This window comes from Puma concolor, chromosome A3, assembly GCF_028749965.1.
Source record: "Puma concolor isolate L17-30 chromosome A3, mPumCon1.1.hap2, whole genome shotgun sequence".
In the NCBI taxonomy this organism is placed as follows: domain Eukaryota; kingdom Metazoa; phylum Chordata; class Mammalia; order Carnivora; family Felidae; genus Puma; species Puma concolor.
This window is the reverse complement of record NC_141669.1, coordinates 76,146,171-76,159,107: the sequence shown is the minus strand read 5'-3', so window position 1 is coordinate 76,159,107 and position 12,937 is coordinate 76,146,171. Positions and strand designations below refer to the sequence as shown.

The following is a 12,937-nucleotide window of genomic DNA, read 5'->3' as shown; positions in this document are numbered from 1 at the left end:
AATAGAGCTCAGCCCAGACTGGACTATTTAAACGAGATGTCACCAAAGGTCCATGGAAACCGAAGGAAAGGCTTGATGTATGGTGAGGGGATACCAGGAGTTGAGGGCTGCAGAAAAGAGGAAGAAAGATTTCCAGATCACGTCATTTCATGGAGGACCAGTCTCACATATGCTGCAGTATGGGCCATTGCAGAAAAGACAATGTAAGGTTTGGGGGGTAGAAGAAGGACTTAAGCAGTGATGGGAATTCACTCGTTCACTCTAGTCCCTCTCCGCTCATGCACAATGGGAAGTATAATCCCAATTTTTATAAGCAAACACTATGCTTGGAGACAGGGCGTGAAACCAGGTCTACATGACCAGAAACCTGGTGCTCTTTGGGATACACCGGGTCTCCATTCCACCCGTTGATCCAAGGTCCCCTTCTCTAGCCGGAGCCTAAAGGACATCACGAGTCCACTTACATTCTAAGGTCTTTGGAAAGTCTACAAACATGTGTGCTAGCTTGTTTTAAAACAAATGGTATCACCCTGATTCCCCAGTGATTCTCACACCAAAATGGGGGCAAGGGGGGGCGCGCAGGGGAAGGAAAGCTCTGAAGCAAAGCTACTCTCTAACTAACGATAAGGCCAAAGCCTTGCTACAAACATGACTGATGATGTGATAAGAGGGTGCCCATACCACACTGAATGCAAAACAGGAATTCCAAGGTAACTGATTGCGTATAAAGGACTAGGTAACTGAGTGCATATTAAGAACACAGTTTCAACTTACTCACTTGGAACAGAACAATCTGTAGCATAAAAGGAGAGTAAAATTTGGCAGCGCTTATTGTGAGCCTGTGAGGCAGCATGAGTGGAGAGAATTCCTAAAAGAGATCCTAACTTAATCAATCACTTGAAGCAGGAGGCAAAAAGCTGCCTTCGGAAATAGATCAAAAGAGTTGTATTGGCCCTGGTGTGCACACACCATATCAATCTCTGGCCCTAGTGTGCGAGGCTCCAGGCATCGCCTCAGAAGTGTGCCCAGAGCAGCCAGGACTGGCCTGAAACACAATCCCAGAGCAAGGCTGATGGGGCAGGGGCCATGTGGAGCAGAAGGCAGGACCAAATGGAAATTCCCTTGGATTTATTTTCCTACTGATTTCATTCCTGTGGAACATACTCGAAATCCATCCTCAAACTGACAAATTAGTGGGGCCCCATCTAAGAGATGGGGAAAGAAAGGCCAGGGCTGGCTTATGCCAGGGACAGAGGACCCACCTCTCTGGACTGTACCTGCAGGAGCCGGACGCTAGTAATCCAGACCTGTCACCTGGTCTCCGTGTTCCCTGGGCCCAGCAGCCAGCCTTTGCTCGTCCAACGCTCTGCTCTGATAAGCAGATAGATGATCTTTTTTATTTACACAAAAGGGACGCTTTGTTGTTCATCTTGCTTGTTTCACTTTATACTATGTGTTGCAGATATTTCCATATCAACTTTGTTCCAATTAAAGAATTAAGCCCTAATACTTGGAAGCCACAATGAATGTCATGAACTAACTTCTCTCCTGTGCCTCCAGAAAGGTAGTAGCTGTGTACAATCCTTAGGAGAATTGAGAAAATCCAGTCACTCAAATCACTTTCTGTTTTCTGGGGTTTGGATGAGGATCCTGGCTAAGAGAGGCTGATAGAGTGTTACACTGGATGGTGAACTATAATTTAACCAGTCCCGTACTGGTGGACATTTAGGTTGTCCCCTGCTCTTTTTCCTATTACAAGGCTGCAATGAATATTCTTGTAACATAACATGGTGAGCTTTTGGAATAGATTTGTAGGATAAATTTCTAGCACTGGAAATGCTCTGCAGTTAGTTTTTAAGCTCCCTCAGACCAGACAAATGTATTAAGATCTTTATTGTTCCTTTGCCTGGCACAGTCACAAAAGTTGTATAGATAGTAAAGGACTCAATAAATGTATTGTTGAGGGATGCCTGGGTGGCTCAGTCAGTTGAGCGTCCAACTTTGGCTCAGGTCATGATCTCACGGTTTGTGAGTTCAAGCCCCACATCGGGCCATCAGGCTCTGTGCTGACAGCTCAGAGCCTGGAGCCTGCTTCAGATTCTGTGTCTCCCTCTCTCTCTGCCCCTCCCCAACTCATGTGCACACACGCTCTCTCTCTCTCTCTGTCAAAAATAAATATTAAAAACATTAAAAAAATATTTGTTGAAATGAATTAATGAAAAAATACAATCCATACCATGAAATTATAGAGCCGCAGGCTGGACAATAACAACAAAATTGTTGAAAATAAAGTGGCAAGTAAAATGGTACCGACCTGGTGAAACTGCTGCAGGAATTCCAAATGGAAGGTGTAGATTCTTTGATTTTTACCCTTTTTCCTACATCTGAATTTTATATAGCATTGCCAATTAACATCTTGTTCTAAGAGGCCAGCTATGGATTGGTCAGCTTTGCTTTCTTACTCCTAGAGATAACAAACAGGAGGAAGAAAAAGATCAAAAGACCCCGGTCAGAACTTGCTCCTTTCACTGTGATTTTTGGGAGATATCTAGAACATCCTTTCCTAGGTAGGTCTGCTTTTGGAACACAATTTTCTAGTAATCTGACTGGCTCGACGTGTTTGTCAAAAATGAAAGAAAATTGATTTAATTTGGAGTTCCATATTGTCCTGAGATAATTGGGATCAGAGTTACTTAAGGACATACCCCACTGTAACCAGAGGTTTCTAAATTCACACAGCACCACAGATAGGAGGATTCCAGCCTTCTCTGTGGGATGTGGGCCAACCGCTTGTGACTTTGAAGCTAGCTGGTATTTCATTGACATGATGTCACTGTGATCTTATTAGCATCTCAGCACAACACATAAGGTTTTATTATCGTCACTTAACAGGTTGAGTAAGTACTTGACATTCCATAATTCCTAAAAGGCAGAGATGGACTTGAATCTTTTAGTCTACTTTCTTCCTATTGTTCCCAGATTTATCAGGTCCACACTTGCACCTGTCCTTCCTGGACCCCGGGAAAGGCCCTAACATTATGTTTGTATGGTCAGGTATTTGTGTAACATTTGCAAAAATAAGGTACTGAACTGTAGTTGAAAATCACTGTCTCTTTTCATTCAGACTTTCCTCTCTGACTCGTTCACCTAAGGTGAACTTTCAAGTGGGGGGCATTTTTAGGAACCGGTCAGATACGTTTATATGCTTCATAATCACTTTCATGTTAAGTTATTGCTGGCTGTCCTTGTGCAAAACCAAAGCAAAGCAAACCAAATGAACAAAAACCGTAATTTTACTAAAATAATATATACACGTGGTAATAAATCATAGAGGAGGCTTAGAGGAAAGTTAGATAATATTACAGGACTTATAATAAAAAGAAGTCTTCTCCACCCACCTGGGATAACTACTTTCAATTATTTTGGGCAATCTCTTTTGACATTTATCTCTGTATTTTTAAATGATATCCTAATGCTTCAATTTTTTACATAAAAAAAACCTGCAGGCATGTAAACCTTCCTTATATAAATTATTTTAAAATAATTTTGTTTTAGAATAGAAAAATTTGGTTTATATATTATAAATATTAAATATTATATTAAAGAGTAGAATTCAATATTTTATAATACTCTATATTTATCCACATTATCTACTGATTTCTTGTATTATTAGATAAAGCTATAGCTCTCTTAAACCTATCTACTCCTTCTCTCCCATTTTATTTTATAGTTATATTTTAATTTTTGGTTAAATCAACAAAGTGTACATGTTATATCGGGATAATATTTGCATATTAAGTTAATGTTTTTATTTTTCCCCTTAAATAATTATTCCCAACAGAAAAGCAGGCATATGTGCACCAAAAAAGTATAAGAATATTCATAGCAAAGTTATTCATAAAAGTCTCCTCCTATACCCTATCAAATAAACGTCCATTCACAGAAAAGTGGATAAATTGTAACATACTCATATAATTGAGTGCCCTACATTTATGATAGCGAATGGACTACTGTTACATGCAACATGATCGAATACAAAAAATATAAATTTTTGTATTTGTATATGTATGTTTTACTTTCATAAAAAATTATCCTATCATTTAAAAAGGATATTTATACCTCTATTAGTAAATGATATCTTGTTACCTCCCAACTTTAAAAGGTTTTGTTATGCTTACACTAACACTCATGTCTTTTTTCCTTCTCCTCTCAACTTTGTTACTTCATTCCTTTTTCATAATAGATATTTACATTAGTTTTAATTTTAGTTTTACAGTTAAGTAGACTCAATGTTTACCACCAGATTATTTTACTACAGCTTTCCTAGTTTTCTCTTAGGTAACTACAGTGCATGCTCTTATTCACAAAAAACAAAAACAAACAAAAAAAACCCCAACCTAATATTTATTTTTAATTTTTTTTTTTTACATTTTATTTATTTTTGATAGAGAGAGACAGAGCACAAGTCGGGGAGGGCAGAGAGAGAGGGAGACACAGAATCCGAAGCAGGCTCCAGGCTCTGAGCTGTCCGCACAGAGCCTGACATAGGGCTCGAACTCACAAACCGCGAGATCATGACCTGAGCCGAAGTCGGACGCTTAACTGACTAAGCCACCCAGGCGCCCCTAGTATTTATTTTTGTTTGGTCATGTGTCTCCTTACTGTTACTAGCCAACCACTTGTTGCTCAATTATTTTTTCCACCATGTGTGGAATTAGAGTTATATTATTATTATTTTTTTTTTAAATTTTTTTTTTCAACGTTTATTTATTTTTGGGACAGAGAGAGACAGAGCATGAACGGGCGAGGGGCAGAGAGAGAGGGAGACACAGAATCGGAAACAGGCTCCAGGCTCTGAGCCATCAGCCCAGAGCCCGATGCGGGGCTCGAACTCACGGACCGCGAGATCGTGACCTGGCTGAAGTCGGATGCTTAACCGACTGCGCCACCCAGGCGCCCCTAGAGTTATATTATTATATATACTTTTATATGTATTTATATTCATATGTTTGTATTCTTACTGTATTTTAACAGACATGTTACAGATTTTAATGTAAATAATATACATAGCAAGAATTATTATTTTTGAAAAATATTTATTTATTGTGAGAGAGAGCATGTGTGTGCATGACTGGCAGAGGGGCGGAGAGAGGTAGAGACAGAATCCCAAGCAGGTCCCATGCACACTGCTGAGCCCAACACCGGGCTGAATCCCATGACCCTGAGATCATCACCTGAGCAGATATCAAGAGTTGGGTGCTCAACCGAGCCAACCAGACGCCCCCACACAGCAACATTAATAAACTTTTTGTAAGTCTCCCACTTACTGACCGTCTAATACTTTCCTTTTGCTAGGACTTTCCACAAACCAGTTTAAATTGCATTATTAAAAATAGAACATCTATCAAGAAAATGAAAATACAAGTCACAAATGGAGAGAAAATATTTGCAAAAGGTATTTTGCAATAGATACCTGAAAAAAGGACTATTATCCAAAATAAACAAAGAACCCTTAAGACTCAACAATAGGGAAACAAACTACCTGATTAACAAAGGGGTCAAAGACCTTAGTGGACACCTCACCTCACTAGATGGCAAATAAGCATTTGCTCCAAATTATATTCCATTAGGGAAATGTAAATTAGAACAACGAGATACTACTGTGCACTTACTAGAACGGCCAGAATCCAGAACACTGACAACACAAAATGCTGGTCAGGATGTGGAGCAAAAGGAACTCTCATTTATTGCTGGTGGAAATGTAAAATGGTACAGCACTTTGGAAGGCAGTTTGGCAGTTTCTTACTAGACTAAGCATGCTCTTACTATGCAATATAGCAATCCTGCTTAGTATTTACCTAAAGGAGTTGAAAATATGTCCACACAAAAACCTGCACATGAATGTTTGCAGATTTTTTTTTCTTGTAATTGACAAAACTTAGAAGTAAAATGTCTTTCAGTATGAATGGATAAACTGGAACATCCAGACAATGGAGTACTATTCAGCACTAAAGTGAAACAAAGAATTAAGCCATGAAAAGAATGCATATTACTAAGTAAAAGAAGCAAACATGAAAAGGTTGCACTCAATGATTCCAACTCCATCACATTCTGGAAAAGGCAAATAATGGAGAGTAAAAAGATCAGTGGTTTCCATGGATTAGAGGAGAGGGAGGGATGAATTGGTAGGACACAGGGTTTTTAGGGCAGTAAAACTACTCTGTATACTATATTGGTAGAAATATATCATCACACATTTGTTCAAGCCCACAGAACGTGCAACAGCAAGAGTAATACCTAGTGTAAATGATAGACTTTGTGTCATAGTAGGTTCATCAATTTTAACATATGTACCACTCTCGTGAGGGATGTTAATAATGGGGGAGGCTATGTATGGATGATGGCATGAAGTATATGGGAAATCTCTGTACCTTCTGCTCCATTGTGCTGTGACCTAAAACTGCTCTAAAAAAAAAATAAACTCTATTAAAAACAATTGAACACCTTTCTCTGTAGAGGTGTAGGATAAAATGTTCCCAAAACATAAACTAGAACATAATATCCTGAGCTTTACAAAACCAACTTTATTTAATTAGGGATAATTCCTCCCTCTCAGACTTGATGTGCTTTTTTAATAATATCAAACATTTAATTACAAACATGCTCCTTTTCAATCACTAATAAATTACCAACTTATCTCTATATAACAACTGTTGAGTATCCGACTCTTTCCAACTCTGTCTTGCTTTTTAAAGACATTTCACGGGGGGCGCCTGGGTGGCGCAGTCGAAGCGTCCGACTTCAGCCAGGTCACGATCTCGCGGTCCGTGAGTTCGAGCCCCGCATCAGGCTCTGGGCTGATGGCTCGGAGCCTGGAGCCTGTTTCCGATTCTGTCTCCCTCTCTCTCTGCCCCTCCCCCGTTCATGCTCTGTCTCTCTCTGTCCCAAAAATAAATAAAAAATGTTGAAAAAAAAATTAAAAAAAAAAAAATAAAGACATTTCAGGATGTCTTACAAAACAGAAATTCAGCATGATTATACTTTCTTCACAAAGGCTATACAAGTTTCATATTTGTGTTGTTGTTTTTTAAATCTCACTTTAACTTAAGCTAAAAAATGAGATTTCTCTAAGAATAACAAGAATAAATAATAGTAATATGATAAGACTTGGAAAGGCTCTTTTTCAAAACTATCAGAAATTGAAAAACTGAATGACTTTAAAGACTAGAAACAAAATTTTTTACAAGTTGGGTGGTTTCTAATTCCTGGGTTTTGACAAAGATGAGGGAGGATCTACTCAAATTACCAGTGATATACCATTATGAACAATTTTTGCTGATTCCTACATTATTTTGGCATATTACTTGAAAAGATTTCCAAGCCTTGAGTGATGTTTAGTAAAACTCCTTTTCTCTCTATCAGCTATTTATGTCAATAAGGGTTCTTTCTCAGTGCTTATATCTATAAAATGTAAAAGGAGGAAGAGAATTGATGCTAAGCCTGTCTCTTTCTGAAAATAAATCATACTTGAACATTTACCTGTGCTTACATGAACTGAGAAATGTCTCATTCAATATCATGAAATGATAATTTTCTAATACACTTTTACTTTTTAATCATTATTTGTCAAAATTCATAACATTTGTTTTGTTTAACTGTATACCGTTAATAACTGCAATAACTCCCATCAGAGGAAACAATTAATATTTATGAGACTTATGGACATAAGAAATTAAAACAAATTAAATTTTAATTCATACATTTTTTGTTGCAGAGAAATATGATAGGAATAACACAAAAAATGTTTAAGCATAATGATACTCCACTGGGATAAAATTATGTGAAAGAAGTGAAAGGAAAATAGAAGCTCAAGGGAAAAAGAAATGATGTACAATATTTCTTGTACTTCTAACAAGAGCTTATTCACATATTTTGGTGCCTATCAAAGTCTTATGATATTTAGACCTGAATGGATAATTTAAAACAGTAAGGTGAACTAAGTTTAATGTGGCTCTTGGGATGTAGTTTGCCAGACCCTGGTCTAGATCTAAGAAAGTGATGGAGAAAATGTTAATGATACAGATGAAACTTAAAAATATGTCACATCTACAGCCACTACATTGTGAACAGAAAAAAAGGAGGAGGAGGAAGAGGAGAAGAAGAAAAACCCCTACTCTTTCAGTATTCCAAAACTATGATCCAATTCCACAAAGAAGTCACACAATGGTTGGATGTGGGAGGTTCCAACACATCTTCATTGTTTCACTTGCATCCAACTTGTTAATATCAACATTCTTGTTGGAATTACACTTGGGGAGCCAGGTGTTATGCCTTTATCAGCGGCGCCCGTTGGTGAACTCTAAGTGTGTGATTCCTTGTTCAGTCCATCTTCTTTTTGTTTCTCAAAACCAAATCTGGTCTTGGGGAAGCATCTGCCACCGGCCTGTGCATTTGACTCCTGCTACTGTTCACGAAGGATCAGGTGTCACACTTCAGGATGTGTCCCTCAACGTGGGGAAACACACCTTGGTAGGCTGTTCTGAAATGTGCCTGCAAATGCATCCTCTCTGCTTCTTCGCGCAGGCTCTCCTGCTTGAGGCTCCATGGTTTTGTTTCTGTTGTTTCATCCGGACTGAATAATCTTTGCCTTTTAATCCAAGTACTTACATTTAAAGTAAATATTGATGTATTAGGGTTTGTATATATCATCTTACCTGTGTTTCTGTTTGTCCCATCTGTTCTATGCTGTTTTCACTCTCCTTTCTTGTGCATAAAAAAAAAAAAAAATCAACCAAATGTTTTTTTTAATCATTTTGTTTCTCTTCTGATTAGCTTGTTAATTATACATTATTTGACTGTTCTTTTCGTGGTTAGCCTAGAGATTACAATACAACATGTATCTTGATTTGCTAGACTCTAACATAAATTTGTATTTCCACCAATGCAAGGACTATAGAACACTTTAAGTTTTTTAATTCTCTTCTTGCCTTTTGTGCTATTATTGTCATGAATTACATATAGTTCTACATATTTAATTTTTTTATTTTAAGTAAACTCTGCACCACACGTGGGGCTCAAACTCATAACCCCAAGATCAAGAGTTGCATGCTCCACTGACTGAACCAGCCAGGCTCCCCTCTACATATTTTAAACACCTCAAGATAGTAAGTTTTATATCATTAATGTTCATTATATTGATCCCTCTATTTTATGGTTTCAGTAAAAGGGTAATGCTATCCTCATAGAATGAGTTGGGAAGTATTTCTCTCTTCAGTATTCTCGAAGTGTTTGTGTGGAATTAGTATTATTTTTTTTATTAAATGTTTGGTTAAATTCACCAGTGAAGCCATGTAGGTCTGAAGTTTTCTTTGTAGGAAGGTTTTAAACTAGAAATTCAATCTTATTTAAGTTGTTGAATTGATTTGAATAAAGTTGTTCTTTTATTATTTTTCTTATCAATAGGTTCTGTAGTTATGTTACCTCTCATTCCTGATCATGGTAACTGGTGTTTTCTTTTTCTTCTCTTTTTAAATCAGGCTGGGTAGAGGTTTACCTTTTTTTTTTCTTCCCTGAAAGAATCAGTTCTGGCTTCATTCACTTTCTCTATTGTTTTTCTGTTTCCCATTTCATTAGTTTTGGTTTCTGTGTATTCTTTTTCTTCCTTCTACTTTCTTTGGATTTGATTTGCTCCTTTTTTTAGTTTAATTTGGATGCTAAGATCACTGACAGGACTTGAGGGGCAAGAATTCCAGGAAGAAGAGGGGTACACTCTGTACAACTTTTCCTTTCAGTGAGTTTGCTCACTGTAAATGTATCAGGTGCAAGAGCTGAAGCACAAAGCAAAGAGCAGCCCTTGAGAACCCAGGCAGCCAATCAAGTCTTTGGGCAAATCCTTCAGGCCGGTGAGAGAATTAGAGACCAGTGCCTACTAATGGGGAGAGGTCCTGGCATAGATCTCTGACTTGCAATTAGCCTCTGGAAGAAAAAATACCACAGGTGTATGGCTAAGATGGAAGTAGAAGAGTATGCTCTACTCAAGTCCAACTTCAAATCAGCTCAGCCCAGATTGGTTTAAAGTCATCTGTCCCTACTCTAATTGCCTGCCAAGTGGAGGGTAAATCTTCTCTGGAAGAAGAAAATATTTGCCGGAGCCTCAAATTGTATCTACAATTTTCATATATAAAATCTGGCATTCAATCAAAGGATTACCATGCACACCATGAGATAAAACCAACTGACCAAAACCAAGGAGTACGACAGACTTTAGAACAGGCTCACACATGATATGGATATTGGAGTTATCAGGCATGACTTTAACTATGATTAATATGTTCTAGAAAATATAGGACAAAAGGGAGACTTTCACCAGAGAACTAGAATCAATGATAATGAAAAGAGAGAATCAAATGTAAATTCTCAAATGGATACACATAAATTGCTGAAGTTAAAACGTTCAATAGGAATTAAAAAAATGAATTGACAAGAAGAGGATTAGTTAACTAAAAGACACATCATCATTAAAAGAGATCCTGAGTGGAGAGAGGAAAGAAGGATGGTTTCATGGGTGTATGCAAATGTTAAAATTTATCAAATTGCACATTAATAATGCAATTTATTGAATGCCAATTATTTCTTAATGGAGGTATCTCACCTATAATGGAGTAAAAATTAAAGTGGCATCAGATTTATTTTCAGTAAAATCATTTTCTAGACTAGGGCAATACTTGGGGCACCTGTTCTGATAGCACGGAGCCTGCTTGAGATTCTCCCTCTCTCTGCCTCTCCCCCTGCTTGCCTGCACACGCACCTTCTCTTTCTCTCTCAAAATAAACAAATAAACTTCAAAAAAAAAAAAAAAAGATTTAGAATAGAGCAATACTTTAAAAGTCCTCAGAAGAAAGAATTACCTTTGTTCTAGAAATCTATGCTCAGCTAAACTTGCAATCAAGTAATTAAAAAGATCAATGGCTATTTTCAGACATGTAAGTCTCAAGGTATTTGTATCCCATGCATATTTTCTAAGAAACAAAACAACCTAAGAATGTATTCAAGTTAAACAAAAAAAAGTATGAGAAAGACTGAAGCCTCAAGAAAATGATGTGTACCTATGAGTGTGATAAAAAAAAAAAAAAAATTCCCAGGTGACCAATAAGCAGCAAGCTTTGAAAGGACCAAGCCCCAGCTGGACCCCAGCAAGCTACCTTCAAAGAAGAAAGTAGATTTTTATCAAGAAGTTAGTATAGTGAAAAAGATGTACTTTTTAATGTTATGGTAAATGTAATACTGTGTATGTTAGAAATAATGCATATATTGATAAGGAAAAAAGGCAATTAAAAGCCTGGAAAGGGCACTCTACAGAAAATGTGAAGCAATTAAAATACAGCATACTTTTCTCCAAGTATAAGAAAGATAATTCACTTGACATGATACTTGGAACATTCTCCCTCAAGAGTTAGTGGCATATGGGAATGCAAGCTGGTACAGCCACTCTGGAAAAGAGTGTGGAGGTTCCTCAAAAAGTTAAAAATAGAACTACCCTACAACCCAGCAATTGTACTACTAGGCATTTATCCAAGGGATACAGGTGTGCTGTTTTGAAGGGACACATGCACCCCCATGTTTATAGCAGCACTATGAACAATAGCCAAAGTATGGAAAGAGCCCAAATGTCCATCGATGAATGAATGGATAAAGAAAATGTGGTATATATGTACAATGGAGTATTACTCGGCAATCAAAAAGAATGAAATCTTGCCATTTGCAACTACGTGGATGGAACTGGAGGGTATTTTGCTAAGTGAAATTAGTCAGAGAAAGACAAAAATCATGACTTCACTCATATGAGGACTTTAAGAGACAAAACAGATGAACATAAGGGAAGGGAAACAAAAATAATATAAAAACAGGGAGGGGACAAAACAGAAGAGACTCTTAAATACGGAGAACAAACAGAGGGTTGCTGGAGGGGTTGTGGGAGGCGGGATGTGCTAAATAGGTAAGAGGCACTAAGGAATCTACTCCTGAAATCATTGTTGCACTATATACTAACTAATTTGGATGTAAATTTTAAAAAATAAAATAAAATAAAGAGTGGCATAGAATTATGTTTCCTTTTCTGAGGGTCCATTAATACTATTTTACTCTGTAGTTCACAACATTTAGAGTCCTAAAAATTCAACCGACTGCTATTTTTTCTAGGTTTTAGAATACACTTACAAACAAACCAACGAACCAAAACAAAACAAAAAACAAAAACAAAACACCCAGACACTTCACTGCAGTTACAAAGAATACAAATGCCTTAAATCTCAGAGCTGTGAAAATACTGGGATGCTAGCAGATGTGGCAGGGCAACATAGAAAATAGAAAAAAGAAACGAAAAATTAAGAAAAAGGGGTCAGAATTGTAGATATCTTTATTTTCTTACTTTACAAAGCAGTGAATCAAAATATATATAGTCTAAACTGGACAGGAAATATATTAAAGTTGAAAAAATAACCAGTAGAAGAAATAAATTAATAATAAAACTATCAGCCTCATGTTTTAAGATGGAAGAATAAAGAAATCTCTGACTCTGTTATGGACTGAATGTTTGTGTCCCCCACCCGATTCATATGTTCACGCCCATTCCTCCGGTGCAATGGAATTAGCAGATAGGGTCTTTGGGAGGAAATTGGGGTGAGTGGAAGCCCTATAAATGCAGTAACTGCCCCCGTAAGAGTTAGAGGTTGCTTCCTCTCTCTGCTGTCTACCATGCAAGAACCTAGTGAGAAGTCAGCTGTCTGCAGACTCGAAGAAGGCTCTCACGGGAACCCAACCACGACCTCAGACTTCTAGCCTCCAGAACTGTGCGAATAAATTTCTGATATTTATAAGTCACCTAGTTTATGGCATATTGTTATAGCAGCTGGAGCTAAGACAGAACCTGTTTTTCTAA

At 37.4% G+C, this 12,937-nt stretch overlaps 1 protein-coding gene across 2 annotated transcripts in view; it reads right to left on the bottom strand.

Moving 5' to 3' along the window:
• Window positions 1-1,878: 1,878 nt before the first annotated feature.
• SRBD1 (S1 RNA binding domain 1) overlaps window positions 1,879-12,937 on the bottom strand; it is a 228,453-nt gene continuing 217,394 nt past the window's right edge. Inside the window, exon 23 of one of the 2 annotated variants that reach the window (XM_086701187.1) lies at window positions 1,879-2,464. The gene's annotated coding sequence lies outside the window, so the exon portion shown is untranslated. Of the gene's footprint in view, window positions 2,465-7,732; window positions 8,764-12,937 lie in introns of those variants that run through there. The other variant, XM_086701186.1, reaches the window with a different exon arrangement.